This window comes from Aethalodelphis obliquidens, unplaced genomic scaffold, assembly GCF_003676395.1.
Source record: "Aethalodelphis obliquidens isolate GAN/ISIS:26980383/991018 unplaced genomic scaffold, ASM367639v1 scaffold26, whole genome shotgun sequence".
Classification (NCBI taxonomy): domain Eukaryota; kingdom Metazoa; phylum Chordata; class Mammalia; order Artiodactyla; family Delphinidae; genus Aethalodelphis; species Aethalodelphis obliquidens.
Window position 1 is genome coordinate 12176150 of NW_020837970.1, and position 15827 is coordinate 12191976.

General features: G+C 47.5%; 1 protein-coding gene across 3 annotated transcripts in view; it reads right to left on the reverse strand.

Moving 5' to 3' along the window:
* Positions 1-15003, reverse strand: part of CILP (cartilage intermediate layer protein) — a 34034-nt gene extending 19031 nt beyond the window's left edge. For all 3 annotated transcript variants that reach the window (XM_027123333.1, XM_027123332.1, XM_027123331.1), the window contains exons 1-3: positions 14889-15003; positions 2197-2536; positions 1909-2042 (exon numbers count right to left, since the gene is read on the reverse strand). The gene's annotated coding sequence lies outside the window, so the exon portion shown is untranslated. The remainder of the gene's footprint in view (positions 1-1908; positions 2043-2196; positions 2537-14888) is intronic.
* Positions 15004-15827: the final 824 nt, after the last annotated feature.

The following is a 15827-nucleotide window of genomic DNA, read 5'->3' on the forward strand; positions in this document are numbered from 1 at the left end:
TACACTAATTTCAAACATGTCCCCATCTAACGTGATCCAGCTATCTATCGTACTGTGGTGGATTAAATATGGCCACAAATTCTTGGCAGCTCTCCCGTTATGAGGTGGAGTCTCTTTACTCACCTTTGACCTGGGTTGGCTTTGTCACTTGCTTTGAACAAAGGAATGACAGAAATGACACTCAAGAGACTTTGCCACCTCCACTCCCCAGGAACACGGTCCTGAGACCACCATAGAAAGAAGTCAATCTATCCTCCTAGAGGATAAGAGACCACGTGAAGGAGAACTGAGGCCCCCAGCCAACAGCCAGGCATGTGAATTGAGGCCATCTTGAATTTTCCACCTCAGCAGTTGCATAAGTGAGCCAGGTAAGACCAGCAGAGGAATGGTCTAGCCACCCATAGAATCGTGAGAAATAATAATCATTGTTGTAAGCCACTGAGTTTTGGGGTGATTTGTTGTACTGTAATAGATAACTGATATACACACTAAGAGTAAAAGATCTTTCAGTTGCAAGAGACAAAAGCACAACTCAGATTGGACTATGCAGGAAAGGAAACTGATGGTTGTCATAACTGAAGTCCTGGGAAAAATTGGATCCAGGGACTCAAACAATATCATCAGGACTGCTCTCTTTCCATTTCTCAACTGCTTCCACTGAGATGGCTTTTCTCCCAGGGAGGCTGTAGCCTGTGTTTTCCCAAGTTGGCTGCAATGATGGCTCCCACTGCGTGTGTTCTCGTACAAGGTGACTGACCTACTCTGCCATCAAGAGGTAGAATCTAATTTCCTTTCCCTTGAATCGGAGCTGGGCTATGACTTGCTTGTAACCAGGAATGAGGTGAACTTCTCAGGCTAGGTCAGAAAAAGTCATGCAGCCTCCACTTGGGATGCTTGCTCTGGGGAAAGCCAGCTAACTACCAAGAGACCACCAAATCAGAGAGGCCTGGTGTAGGTGTTCTGGTGGGTAGTCCCAGCTGAGCCCAGCCTTCCAGCCCTCACATCACCAGTCATGTGAGTGTAGCTGTCTTGTACCCTCTAGGACAGACCAGCTCATTTACCAGATGGATGCCACTGAGTGGCCTCAATCAAAGTCATAAAAGGCAGAATGGCCCAGTCAAGCCCTACATGAAATCCTGACCTACAGAATTCAGGGGATATGATAAAATGATTATCATTTAAGCCACTAAAACTTGGGGTAGTTTGTTACACAGCAACAGTAACTGGAACAGATGCCATTCCCATGTATTATCTTCCAGAAGCTCCAGACTCCCTTCTAGCACATCTCAAATCTCCAATGGAAAAACCATGTCTCTTCCCCCATTGTTCCAGCAGAAGTCCTGGGAAAGGCTCTCATTGGCCTATTCCTGACCCAGTTCCTGTAACCATGTGGGTGGAAAGCTCTGATTAGCCCACTTCCAGAGGTAGGGGTAGATCATCCCACTGGAATCACATGGACTGATTTTTCTCAAAGGAAAATTGTGGTGCTGTCACCAGAAGTAGGAAGAACGGATGCTAGGAAGTAAAAACTGACACGTACGCACCTAAAACACAACCACAAACACAAGCACCCCTTTCCTAGTAGGAGTCAACCCGAAATGTCTAACTACTAACCTTGATACCAGTAGTTGAATCCTGATATCAAGAGACCACTTTAACACCTGTCAACCTCAGCATTTGCACTCCCTTTGTTCTGCTGCAAACCTACCCATGTATGACTTCCCCTCACCCTGTAACCACATCAACACATCCCAGAAGAGTTGAGCAAAGCTGAGCAACTATAATAACAACTCCAGCTTGGAAAATGGAAGAAAAACAAAGAAACCTTCAGAACTATGTAAGCCACATGGGTTGCTGCACGCACTGCCGCCTGACAGTCAGCACCTGGTCTTGTAAGAGTGTGCTTACCCCGCACAGGTTGTAGGTGGGAGCAGATTCCCTGAGAATGGGCCATGGTCTGGCAGATCCCCCAAGACATGTCAGGTAGAGCCCTCCACCTTGCGTAGTGTGCTCACCGTGGTCATCACAGAATGCTCTTCAAGCTTAAAAAAAAAAAAAGGTCACCTCACTGTCCCTGTGGTGACTCACCATGGTCACAGCCTTGAGTTTACATCTTAGTGTCCCCACGGTGCCCTGCTGTTTCTCAGGGACACCCACATTCATGATTTTGTACAGGATTACTGGGTGCACACTTACCAGGGAGTCATCGCAAGAGTGTTCACACTCCCCTCCTGGACTAGTCACACTCAGTGGGATGTGTTTGCCCTGGTGGTTCATCAGGCTCGCCCCGAAGCATCTACCAGACTCTGCTGCTTGCTTCCCATGACCCGGGGCCTCTTTTCATGACTCCCCTGAGAGGCCCCAGGTGGCTCTGGTTGTAGTACGGCTTCAGCTCTGACCACGATGCTGGCAGCCCAGAAGAGCCTGCAGTCGTGATGGGGGTGGCCTCAGTCAGGGGTGAGGTGAGGCGGATGCCAGGTAGTTGTCCTCTCTGGCTGTGCATCCCTGGGACCCGTGGACGTTTAATGGGCTAGAGCTGTGGAAAGTTGAGTGTAAGGATCTCTTTCCAAGCAGGATCTTTCACCCACACAAAGCCTGGGCCATAAAGATTTGGGACTCCAGATGGCCCGGATGAGCAGGCAGGGAAGGGGAAATGGAGGTTAGAAGGGCCTTGGTGAGCAGGCTTAGCCAGACAGGGTGGGACAGAGGAAGAGAAACAGACATGGGCCTGCACAGACCATTCTTAGTGGGTTGGCTTTTTGTTCCCAGAAGCAAAGCAGCGTTCAGGGTGGCTGAATTGGGGCATTTTTCCCCCCAGGAAAACAAGAGCTTTGAGGACAGAATGTTGGCCAGTGACAGGGAAGGCAAAGAAAGGGAAGAAGAAATCTGAATCCCACTTCCCATTTTTAAAAATTGGAGCACGATTGTCATTCTGTAGAAGTCACCCTTTTGAGTGGAAAGTTCTATGATTTTTGACAAATGCAAACAATCTTATAACCACCATCACCATCAAGATACAAAATATTTCCATAACCTCAGAAGCTCCCTTTGTAGTCAGCCCTCTCCCCCAACCCTAGCTGCTGACCACCACTGATCTGTTCTCTTTCCCTGTCATTTTGCCTTTTCGAGAATGTCCTGCAAGTGGAATCCTTTGGTATGAGCGTTGGTTTTTTTAAAATATTTATTTATTTGGCTGCATCAGGTCTTGGTTGTGGCATGCAGCATCTTCATTGCGGTGCACCGGCTTCTCTCTAGTTGTGGTGCATGGGCTCTGTTGCAGTGCACAGGCTTAGTTGCCCCGCGGCATGTGGGATCTTAGTTCCCCGATCAGGGATCGAACCCGCATCCCCTGCATTGGAAGGCGGATTCTTAACCCTTGGACCACCAGGGAAGTCCCTGGTAAGAGCCTTTTAAGTCTGCCTTCTTTCACTTAGTATAATCATCCATGCTGTTGCACGTGTCAATAGTTCATTCCTTTTTACTGCTGAGTAATATTCTATTGTATGGATGTGCCACAGTTTCTTTTTCCGTTCACCAGTTGAAGGACATTTGGGTTGTCTCCAGTTTCTAGCAACTACCTTTTCACTATGGATATTTATGTACAGGTTTTTGTGTAAACAGGTTTTTCATTTCTTTTGGGTAAATATCTAGGAGTGCGACTGTTAGGTTATATGTGAAGTGTATGTTTAACTTTATAAGAAACTTTCAAACTGTTTCCCAGAGTGATTTTTCCATTTACTTTCCAACCAGCAACATGAGAGTTCCAGCTGCTCAGCATTTTTATTAATACTTGATACTGTTAAAGTTTCATGTTTGACCGTTTTTAAGCCTTTCCCATGGTTGTGTAGTGTCTTGTTTTAATTTGCATTTCCCTGGTAACCAATGATGTTGAGCAGCTTTTCATACATTTTTAAAAAAATACATTTATTTATTTTATTTTTGGCTGTGTTGGGTCTTCGTTGCTGCGTGTGGGCTTTTCTCTGGTTGCAGTGAGCAGGGGCTACTCTTCATTGTGGTGCGTGGCTTCTCATTGTGGTAGGTTCTCTAGAGCCCGGGCTCTAGGTGCGTGGGCTTCAGTAGTTGTGGCACGCGGGCTCAGTAGTTGTGGCTCATGGGCTCTAGAGCACAGGCTCAGTAGTTGTCGCACACGGGCTTAGTTGCTCCATGGCATGTGGGATCTTCCCAGACCAAGGCTCAAACCCATGTCCCCTGCAATGGCAGGAGGATTCTTAACCACTGTGCCACCAGGGAAGCCCCCAGCTTTTCATACTCTTATTTGCCATTTCTATGTCTTCTTTGATGAAGTGCCTGTTCAAATATTTTGCCCATTTGTAATTAGGTTATTTGTTTTCTCATTACTGAAATCTGAGTGTACTTTATATATTCTAGATACAAGTCCTTTATCAGATATGGGGTTTTTTTGTTTTTTACTTTTTGGCCACAAGGCATGTGGAATCTTAGTTCCCCAACCAGGGATCAAACCTAGGCCCCGTGCAGTGGAAGCACAGAATCTTAACCACTGGGGGCTTCCCTGGTGGCACAGTGGTTGGGAGTCTGCCTGCCGATGCAGGGGACGCGGGTTCGTGCCCCGGTCCGGGAGGATCCCGCGTGCCGCGGAGCGGCTGGGCCCGTGAGCCGTGGCCACTGGGCCTGCACGTCCGGAGCCTGTGCTCTGCAATGCGAGAGGCCACGGCAGTGAGAGGCCCGCGTACCGCAAAAATAAATAAATAAATTAAAAAAAAAAAAAAAAAGAATCTTAACCACTGGACCACCAGGGAAGTCCCTATCAGATATGTTTTGAAAATACTTTTTCCCAGTCTGTAGCTTGTTTTTCCATTTTCTTAACAGTGTCTTTTGAAGAGCAGAAGCTCTTAATTTTAATGAAATCCAATCTATCAATTTTTTATTTTATAAATTTGTGCTTTTGGTGTTGGCTCTAAGAAATTTTTACCTAACCCACAGTCACAAAGGTTTTCTCTAGGAGTTTTAGGTTTTACCTTTAGGTCTATGATTCATTTTTAACTAGTTTTTGCACATGGTGTAAAGTCTGTGAATCAAGGTTCCTCTTTTGCATGTGGATGTCCAACTGTTTCTGCACTATTTGTTGAAAGGAACGTTTCTCCACTGACCACCCCCCCCTTTTTCTTTAACACTGTGGCTCTTCAAAGCATTGATGCCAGCACCCTAGAGCCTTCTCCATGCACATAAGTCAGTAGCACAGCAGGAACAAATGCCTCTCTTGCCTGATCCCAAAACAGGACTGCTTATGCCCAAATAAGACACAGACTTTTCAGTGGAACAGCTCTTTTAGCTTTTACTTACAGCCCTTCTGCTCTCCCTAGGACTCAGACACAGGTCTACTGAGAACTGCCCCAGGAGACTGCTAAGACTGTCAAGCACGTTGCTGGATCCAGAACTGCCCCTACTCTCCGATGACTCTCAGATCTCCCTAGAGGCCCCTTGAACAGAGAGGTTCTGAATCCTCTACACCCAACTAATCAGCTCCCATCAAACAGCGGGAGAATGTCCTGAATAGGCAGCAGCTACCTTTACCTTTCTGGCTGCTTTTATCTGTCATTTTCATTTGAGCCTGCTCATAACCAGTGAAAGAGAAAGCACACTGTGCAAGGTGTACCAGACTTCTGCCAAGGCCTGGCTCTTGGGGACGCTTAGGAACTTGAGTCAGGCTTGAACCCAGGCCAGGCCTCCTAATTTCCTGCCCTCTGATCTTTCCATTTCCTCACAGTGGCCTCATACAGGATGGAGGAGAGAGTTGGCTGCTCTCTGGCACGCCAGGGAGATGAGGGGGCTCCTTAGCTGGTTATGCACTTTAGGGAACGAGAATGGTGACTCACTCAGGCCATTCTGAAAAAAAATGGAGGCTTGTTGTAAAGACAGCTGAAGTCAAGAGCTGGGCTGAGGCAGGCCCCTCTCTCAGCCCCTCAGGCTGCCTGGTGTTTCTCCTGTGGGGTATGTGCTTCTCTCTATATGGTAGCTCTGCCTGCCTCTTGCTCCTCATGGGTCCACCTCCTGCACTTGCTTAGTTCAGATTCCACCAGGAGCCATTCTGATTGGCTCAGCTAGTTGCCATCTCCATCCCTATTGGGTGGAACGATTCCCAAGAAGCCCACTTCACCAGTCACCTGCCAGTGGGTGGATGGACTGGGTTTAGGTCAGATGCTCAGCCTAAGCCAATCAGTGGCCCCTGTCAGTCAAAAGAGTAACAGTGCTTCCCTAAGTAGGGAGCAGTGGGTCTGCAGTTACAGCTAGATAGGGATCTGGGGTGTGGTGGCAGCATTAGGGTTACATGCACAATATGGGAGTTTATCCTCCTACCCAAAACAGGCAGACACATGCCCTGAGCCCTATAGCCCACACCACTCCCCACCTCTGAGCTGCCCCAGCCCCATCATTTTCCACTTAGCCCCACCCTGAGTTGAAGAGCTCTTTGCTTCACCTGGAAATGCTGTCTTCTTTCAATTGACTGTGAGCTCCTGAAGGGCAAGGCCCGTGCCTTATCTCTGTGTCCCCAGCACCTGGCTCAGTGTCATAAATTCATAGATCCCGAGAGGGTAAGGGACTTACCCAAGGCCATTCATGCTGGGAGGGGCAGAGCCACGGTGGCGCAGGTCTGCTGCTCCACATCTAGGCCTCCGGTAGGCTCCCCGGCATCTCACTGAGCTGTGAAGCTAGGGGACTACAGTCCGAGTTCTGGGTCTGGTGAGGCTTCTGGCTCTGCCCTGAGACACTGAGACATCCTCCCTTGAGGATGCAGGCCCAGCCATGACTCCTGACACCTGGGCAGCTCTGAGTCAGTTCTAGGGGTGAACGGCCTGCCCTGCTTGAGGGAGCCTCCAGGGGATGCTCAGAGCAGACCCACAGGCAGCCTGACCCCAGGTTCCCGAATGTTCCACTTCCCCCTACGGGCCTCATGATCCTCAAGGCCTGGAGTGGGAGAGGGACGCGGACGGGCAGGCTGACACAGCTGCTCCAGCTTTATGAGGGATCTGAGCAGCTTCAGCTCTCCGCTTGGGGTCACCACCCTGGGACCTTCCTGTGGCCCAGGCAAGGCTCCCGCTCACCCTGAAGACGGAGGCAGCCTGGGATCCAGGGTGTGGGTGGTCGAGCTGATCCCGCCCCACCCCGTGGCCTCCACTGCAGGGAGCCTGCCTCCTTTTTCTGAACTTTCTGGCCCTGGTGCGAACCTTGCTGGCACCCGTGGGCTTTTAATATTTTCCGTTCCTGGCTGTTATATAATATTTCACCTCAAAAATGCATCCTCCCCGTCACCAAAGGGCACGCTGTTCCAGAGAGGACCCGGCTGGGTGAGTGGACGTGACCCACCGCGTCCTGGGGCTTGGAGGAGGCCCAGTCCAGCGCTTTGGAGGAGGAGGTGGCAGAAATGTCTCCACATTTGTGGGGAGACAGGGCCAGCTCTTGAGTCAGCCCGAGGCCCAGGCTCCTGGGCCAGCCTGAGACCTCGTGGTCCCACTCGAAGCCCCCCTGGAAGCCCAGATCCACGGTCAGCAGGGGGGCCACCCGCCCCTCCCGTTTGGGACTCCAGTCCCATCCCTCCCACTTGCCCTCTGACCCCGGTCAAGTGGCTTCACTTCTCGGAGCCCAGTGTCCCTGCCTGTACGGTGGGGATGACGACAGTACCTGTCTTTCAGTGTCCTTGTGAGGCTCAAATGCCGCCCGTTTGGACCATCCGGGAGCTTTAAGGCCCACCCTGAGGCGCCCCTCCTCGGCGGTGCTGATTCAACCGGTGTGGGTGCGGCTGGGACATCGGTGGTTTTTAAAAGCGCTCAGGTGGGCTTCCCTCGTGGCGCAGTGGTTGAGAGTCCGCCCGCCGATGCAGGGGACACGGGTTCGTGCCCCGGTCCGGGAGGATCCCACATGCCGCGGAGCGGCTGGGCCCGTGAGCCATGGCCGCTAAGCCTGCGCGTCCGGAGCCTGCGCTCCGCAACGGGAGAGGCCACAGCAGTGAGAGGCCCGCGTACCACGGGAAAAAAAAAAAAAGCGCTCAGGTGATTCTCACTCGCAGCTGAGAACCGCTGCTCTGAGGGGAAAGCTCCTCCCAAGGGGACTCTTGCCAGGCGCCGGCTGCTGCTTTGATGACCGAGGGCGCCACACGCCCATTTTCCTGAAAATATGACCCCAGGGATGCCTGAGAGCCACTGTCGGGGTGGAGGGAGAGCACTCTGAAAAGGCAGGTGTGGGGTCCTGCAGGTGCGCCATGACTTTCCGAGCCGGCCCTGCCCACAGACAGACGCCTCTGAGCCACGGACCCGTCCCGGCCACAGGCCGGGGCCCGGCAAACCTGCCCCGGTGTCCCCGCTGCTGGGCGGCCAGGTCCTCCCTAGGGGGACCCAGCCTCCCCTCCCCAGACACAGGCCCCGAGCCCGGAGAGTGAGGCTAGGGGTGGAGGGCACCCTGCTCCCGTCACCTGTCACTGCGGAGAAGGGCCGCGGCCACGGGAGAATGAAGCGAGCAGACAGCCAGGTGCCTGCTGGGAGAGGCGGGAAGACCCTTGGGGGCCTTGGCGGGGAGAGCCATCTGCTTTCCTCATCCTGAGGAGAGGAGATCTGCAGAAGGTCCCACAGCCCAGAGGAGGAAAACAGCTGGAGAGCCGGGCACCTGGGGAGGGGGTGGCGGAGTGGAGAACAGCTTGCTTCTCCCGGGGACGCCTTCACCCCCAGAGCCGGCCTTGGACACAGGCAGGAGGACAGCTTCTCTCCGGGGCAGCGCAGCCCCTGCCTGGGGGCTTCAGCCAGAGTCCAGTTTCCCCAGCGGAGACCGGAGCCCTCGGCCTCCCCGGACCCCAGGTTCTCAAAGGGGCAGCGACCCGGCGGGGGGTTAGAGAGCTAGAGCCCCCGTGGGCGACTTCGGCCATGGGAAGAAGAGGCTGGACACCCTGTTCTGGGGTTGACTCACAGCCGGGGTCCCAGGCTCCTGGCCAGAGGGAGGGAAGGAGAGGGAGGGAGGTACAGGAGCGTGGTACGAGGGCCCAGCACAAAAGTCAGGAAGGAGGAGGGGACAGCTTAGTTACCAGACTGGGGCCACCAGAGGGGCCTCAGGGAGTGCTCTCCTGCCCAGGTTTGTTTTCCAGCTGAAGGCACATTAAGTGTGGGCACAGGGAGGCTCTAGTATGCTTGGGCTGGGCTGTGGCCTCTAGCGAAGCATCAACAGCCTCAGCAAGGCCATGGGGAACAGGGCACTACCGAGCTGGAAAAAACTTTAATCCCAAACAAGCCTGCCCCCAGCCCCTGGCATCTACGGTGGAAAATGCAGAGGCTTCGAAGCCAGAAAAACTGGTTTAAGCCCTGTCTCCACCACAAATTACCGGTATTCATTCATTCATCCCACAAATATTTTTAGTTTCTACTGTGTACCAGGCCCTGAAATAGGTGCTGGGGGTACACAAAAGAATGACGCACAGTTCTTAACTTTGAGGAACTTACCCCATAGATAGGGAGATGAACCCGTAAACATAGCCCCATAAAACTAGATCACTGCATGGGTCGTGTGGACCACCTGTCTTGGGATCCCTCTGGGGCATCCTCCCAAGAGTGACTCTCGGGGAAGTCTTCCTGGAGGAGGTGGTGTCAGAGCTGAGTATAAAAATGAATGGCCATTGGACTAAAAGGAAGAGGAAGGGCACTCTGGGCAGAGAAGATAGCATTAGTAAAACCCGTATGGTGTGCTGGGGACAATGAAGAGTCAGGAGATGCTGGAAGATGCAGCATGCGGCAGTGTCTCTATCAAGGTTCTTAGTTGAGGGAATTCCCCTGGCGCTCCAGTGGTTAGGACTCCGCACTCCCACTACCAAGGGCCCAGGTTCAATCCCTGGTCGGGGAACTAAAAATCCCGCAAGCTGTGTGGTGTGGAAAAAAAAAATGTTTTTTTAGTTGAGAGCAACAGAAACTCTCAACTAAGAATCTGACAGAAAAGAAATCCACTAAAGCGATGTTGGATCCCACGCTCCTGAAAGCCTCAATTCAGAAACTCTCACCTAAGAATCTGACAGAAAAGAAATCCACTAAAGGGATGTTGGATCCCACACTCCTGAAAGCCTCAATTCAGAAACTCAAAGCTAAGCTCCTCAAACCCACCCAGAGACAAAGCAAAGTTAGCTATGGAGGGGCCCCAAAGATCATTTTATCCAGAGTTCTTAATCTTGGGTCCATGGATGACTTTGGGGGAGCAAAAAGGCATAACATTTTGAATGTGTGTATGTGTACTTTTCTGGGGACAAGGTCCATAACTTTCATCAGATTCTTAAAGTAATCCATGCTATAGGTCAGGTTCTCCCAGAAGCAAATTCTGAGATGAAGATTCAGTAAAGATGATTTAGTAAAGAAATGTTCCCAGGAGAAACCAGTTAGGGAGAAGGGGAAGCACAGGATAATAGGGGAAGAGAAAGAAGCCAGGAAAGAGTGCAATTTTGTGTGAAAACCCCTCCTGGCTGGCAATGAAGTAAGGAATACTCAGGCCAGAAAGAAACAAAAGCTAGAATTGAGAGGGCAGTGGATTCTAAGCAATGAAATCAGCTTCTACCCTGAAGACACTGTTTGAACTTAGTGACCCTGAGCCTCAGTGTTTCAGCCTCATGGAAATGGGACATTTAGAAGAAGTCCATGCTTAAAACAATCACTAGCTGGGGGGCCTGAGACTACTTCGATGACAAGAGACTAATGGTGACTCTCCCCTTGGGGCTAGGCCTGGGACTGCTTTCCCGAAAGTAGGTACCTGAATAAGGTCAGGGGCTGTTAGGCAAAAGGAAGGGGGAATAGCCATTGAGTAGCCAAGCAGCAGGGCCTGCTTCACTGAGGGAAGAACTCAAGTGTATGAACTTGACCCAGAGGAAACACCTTAGTGCTTAGGGCAAGCAGGGCGAGTGGGAGGATGAAGAATTTGAACTCACTTCTGAGTCTGCATTCAGATTCAACACCTAATTTGGCCCACTGGACTTGTCTGAGTCCTACCAAGGGAAATAGTGTAAAGAAAAAAATGTAGGATTTCAAGGAGCAAACAAATCTGCTTTGGGAACTCATAAAGCAAAGAGAAGCATTTTCCCCTCCACAGGGCTCTTTGCCTCAACCAAAGCAGGAAAACGTAGGGCCACGGACATGCCCTACTGAATCAGGCTATTTGTGAGTCAATAGGAGCAATGGCCTGTGGACTCTCAGAAATACGTGGGTGGACCAGACGGTCTCCTCGCCTACCTCAGCAGGTAGATGCAAAGAATGTGTGAAATTTGGTGCTTATTGTTTCATTTTTAGTCATGTAGGTCCATTTGTATCCTAAGGCTATTGAGGCCTGGGGAGCCCAGGTTCTAACAAGAATGAAAAATATCTCTTGGACTTGGTAATTAGTAGATTCTTGGTAGTTTTAGAAAGAGAAGTTTCAGTGGGGTGATGGGGGATGAAGCCAGCTTACAAAGAATGAGGAAGTGGACACACAGTTAATTACTCTTTGGAGAAACTCGGATGTGGAGAGGAGCAAAATGGTTACATGGTGGCCGGAAAGGGGAGGAGAGGATCCTTTTTAGAATGGAAGAGACTTGAGCAAGTTGTTAGGCTAAGGAGAAAGAGCAAAGAGAATGAGGTCTTATAGATATGGGGGCGAGTAAAGCTGATGGAACAAGATCCCAGAATTAGTGGGGAGACTGGGATCCAGGAACTGGGAGAATTCGTAGAGATGGGCATCTTTCTCCAGCAGGGCTCAGCCAAGCTAGCCAGTCTCAGGAGCACAGAAGGTGGGCTCCAGGCATGAAACAAGGATGGGCTGAGCCCAAGAGGATAGGGATGCAAGGGAATCAGGGATATTGAGGAGGGAGGGATTCAAATGACCCTCCAGAGGTTCAGGCTGGGAAAGAAAGAAGAGTGATGAGAGGGGCTAAAAAGACTGGACCAGAGGTCTCCAGGAAATTAAAGTCCAAGAGGAGATATAAGGGGATTAAGGTTGTCCACAAGTAGGAAGGTCAAAGGCTGTGTAAGGCAGTAGGATTTGACATTTAAGATTTCTGAGGAAGAGCATCTTACCCAAGTTATTTAACTTCTCCATGTCTCTCAGCCTCCCAATTTATAAAATGGGACTAAAATTCTCACTCATAAAAGTACTAAAAGCATTTTTTCTTTCTGGCAAAGCATATAATTGTGGGATCTGGGACATCCAGGCACTCAGTGTTTGTGCAAGGATGAAGGAACATCTGTCACTTCCGCTCTATGGACCCCACTTTCCTAATTCTCACTGATTGTTTGCTTGATCTATCAGTTACTGAGAGAGGTGTGTTAACATCTCCCACTGCATTGTGAATTTGTTTTTATTTTGCTTTCCTTGATTTTTCTTTTTGCTTTATTTTGAAGTTATGTTATTAAGTGCATATAAATGTAAGATTATTCCATCTTACTGATGAATTGGACTTTTTAATCATTATGAAGTGACCCTTTTGTCTCTCATAATGCTTTTTTTGTCAAAGTCTATTTTGACTAAAATTAATATAGATATGTCAATCTTCCTTTGCTTAGTATTTGGCAGATTTTTTTTCATCCTTTTTACTTTCAATCTTTCTGTATTATGTTTTAGATACGCCTCTATGAACAGCTGATAGGTGGATTCATTTGCTTTGTCTAGTTTGGCAATCTTTTTCTTCTAACTGAAGCATTTAGTCCATGTACATTTATTGAAATACTGATACATACACACACATACATTTATATATATGTTTATGTGTGTACGTATATGTACTTTACCTTATTAATTTGTATTTTTCCTGCCTTTTCTCGATTTTTCTATTCTTTCTTGTTTTCTTGATTAGTTTTTCTTATTCCATTTTTCTCCTTTACTAGTTTGCAAATTATACTTTTTTTTTTTTTTTTTTTTTTGCTACTCTTAGGGGTTATACTGGAAACTTTAATATGCTTATTTTGCCTGTCTGAAGTTAACCAGTATCTTCTATTTTTTCTTAAATAAAGCAAGGACGTTAGAACTAATTCTAATCACCCCTCTTTTAGCTTATATATTACTTTCATGTATTTGAATTTTATCTTTTTTTAAGCTTACAAGACATTGTTAGTATTGTTTATACAATCTTTGGTTTTACTCATATAGATACCACTTTCTTTGCTCTGCAATCCTTCTTGTCTTTAATTCCTTCCATTTGGAATCACTTTCTTTCTGCCTGCTGGTGGCAAATATGTTTTTGTTCATCTCATCATGTCATTATTTTTTCTTATTCTCAAAATATCTTTTCACTAGTTTTAGAATTCTTGGTTGACAGTCATTTTTTCTCAGCACACTGAAAATATAATTCTACTATCTTCCAGCTATTAAGAAATCAGCTGTTTTAGTCTAATTGTCACTACTTTGAAAATAATCTGACCTTAAGACTTTCTCTGTCTTTGGTAATCTGCTTCACTATGATATGACTACTTGTGGATTTCTTTTTATTTATTCTTTTGAGGATTTCAAGATTCTTGACTGCATGAATTGATGGATTTCTGGATGAGTCTCAGCCACTAACTATTCAAATATTACTTCTGTCCCATAATCTCTCTCCTCTCCTTCTGAAACCTCTGATTATATGTATTTTGGACCATCTCACTCTATCCTCCATGTCTTTTAACTATTCTTTCATATATTCCATCTTTTTATTTTTCTGTGCTGCCTTTTAGAGAATTTCTTCAGGTCTATATTCCACTTATAATTTTATTGTGTCTGATATATTCAATTGTATCTAATCTTCTATTAAATACAACCATTAAATTTGTAGATTTACTTACAATATCTTAAATTTCTAGAGGGACATTCTATTTCTTGTTCAAATATACTTGGTCCTTCTTCATAGTATCTTGTTCCCTGTTCAAGTTTTTAAGTTTCTCTTCTACTCTTTCAGCATTTTAAACATAGTTATTTTATACTATTTGATAATTCCAATATCTTAAGTCAGCGTAGACTTGTTTCCATCATCTGTTGTTCCCTTGCATGTTTCCTGATCTTCAACTAGGAGCTACTATTTCTTTGGAGATTTCTCTGTGGGAATTCTTGAGGCCTGGGGTGAAGGTGGGTTTTTCCAAGAGGGTTTGCGTTTGATTTGCCAGATGCTTATGGTGTTAACCAGATTGGGCCCAATTTAAGTTAAATGCTGGACTGAAATTTTTCAGACCACCTAAGTAGTGTGAATTTGGGCTTCAAATGACATAGGTATGGCTTATATTGTGAATTTGCAGGGGCTATTTTATTTTCTCCTGAGAAAAGGGAAATTAAGATGGGCATTTTTCTTTTCAGTCTGTTGGGATGTGGTGGTGCTTCTATCTGGTTCATTCATTCACTGAAGTCCCAATCTTATGTGAGGAAGGTCTTATCAGACTTCCAACCTTAGAGGAGGCTTGAGTTTCTTGCAGTAGTGTGCTGGAACTGGCTCCTACCAGCTCAGAAGAACCAATATTTAGGAATTTCGCAGTTCCTGGTACCATTGAGAGCTTGAAATTGGCTATGGTGAGAGTATTTACACTGTGGAAATCAGCAAACACTAAAAACAGGGTACTTTGTTTTGTTGGAGAGCCAGTTACTAATGTAACACTGGTTTCTCTCATATCACCCCAGCCCATACGACCAAGTTCAAGTTTACTGAGTTAAAAAATAAAAATGATAAAGTTTCAGTTGTGCAAGATGAAAAAGTTCTAGGAATCTGCTGTACAACATTGTGCTTATAGTTAACAATACTGTACTGTACAGTTAAAAATTTGTTGAGGGTAGATCTCACTATATATATATAGAGAGAGACAGAGAGACAGAGAGAGAGAGAGAGAAAGGGTGGGTGGGGGAGGGAGGGAGGGAGAGAGATCTCCACAATATAAACAAACAAATAAAATAGCTCAACTTACCTCTTTGGATTCTTGAGTTTTTTGGCCTGAGTATTCCTCACTTTCTTGCCAGCTCATCAGTGCATTAAAAAAAGTTGGGGTTTTTTTCTTTTATCCAGAATTGTTTGCAGAATGAAGCTTATTTACGGTAACTCGTCCACCTTTTTACGAGAAAATGAAGCGTTCTCAGTTTCTTAACCAGAAATTGAGATCGTTGTGCTAAATCAGTAGTTCTTAACACCTTGGAGACACAGGCTTTTCAAAATTTTGATAAAAATTAGAGCCTAGAGACCCTTTCCCCAGGAAAATACACACACAGAGGAAATGTGTTTTTGCTCCCCTGAAACCATGCATGGGCCCAAGATTAAGAATGCCCAATGACATGAATGCTCTCTGAGGGTCTTGCCAGAGCTAAATTTGATGGCCCCGCCATGTTCTCAGCCTTGAGCAGAGTTTCTGCGAGTCTCCTCTTGGCTAAGTACGGGGAGTACAGACTTCTGGACTGGGGCTTCCAGGATCTCCAGGGCCTCTTGGGGAAGGAAAAACTGAGAGCTGTCGACAAAACTTACACCGAGCTAAAGCACAGGCAATATTCCTTCAACCAGACCTCTCCACATTGACTCATTCAATGAGTACTTATTGGACCCTGTTCTAATCTACTGCTATGTAACAAATCATCCCCAAACTTAGTGACATAATAATAACAACAATCATTTACTTTTTCATCTCTCACCGTTCTAGGAGTAACTGGGCTCAGCTAGGGTTGCAAGGTCTCTCATGTGGTTGCAGTCAGATGGCAGCTGAGGCTGGAATCACCTCAAAGCCTCCCTCAGCACATGTCTGCCAGTTGATACTGGCTGTTGGCTAAGTTCTCAGTGGGGCTTTTAACTGAAACACCTACATGTGCCCTCTCTGTGTGGCCTAGGCATACTCACAGCATGGCAGCTTATTCTGAAACGG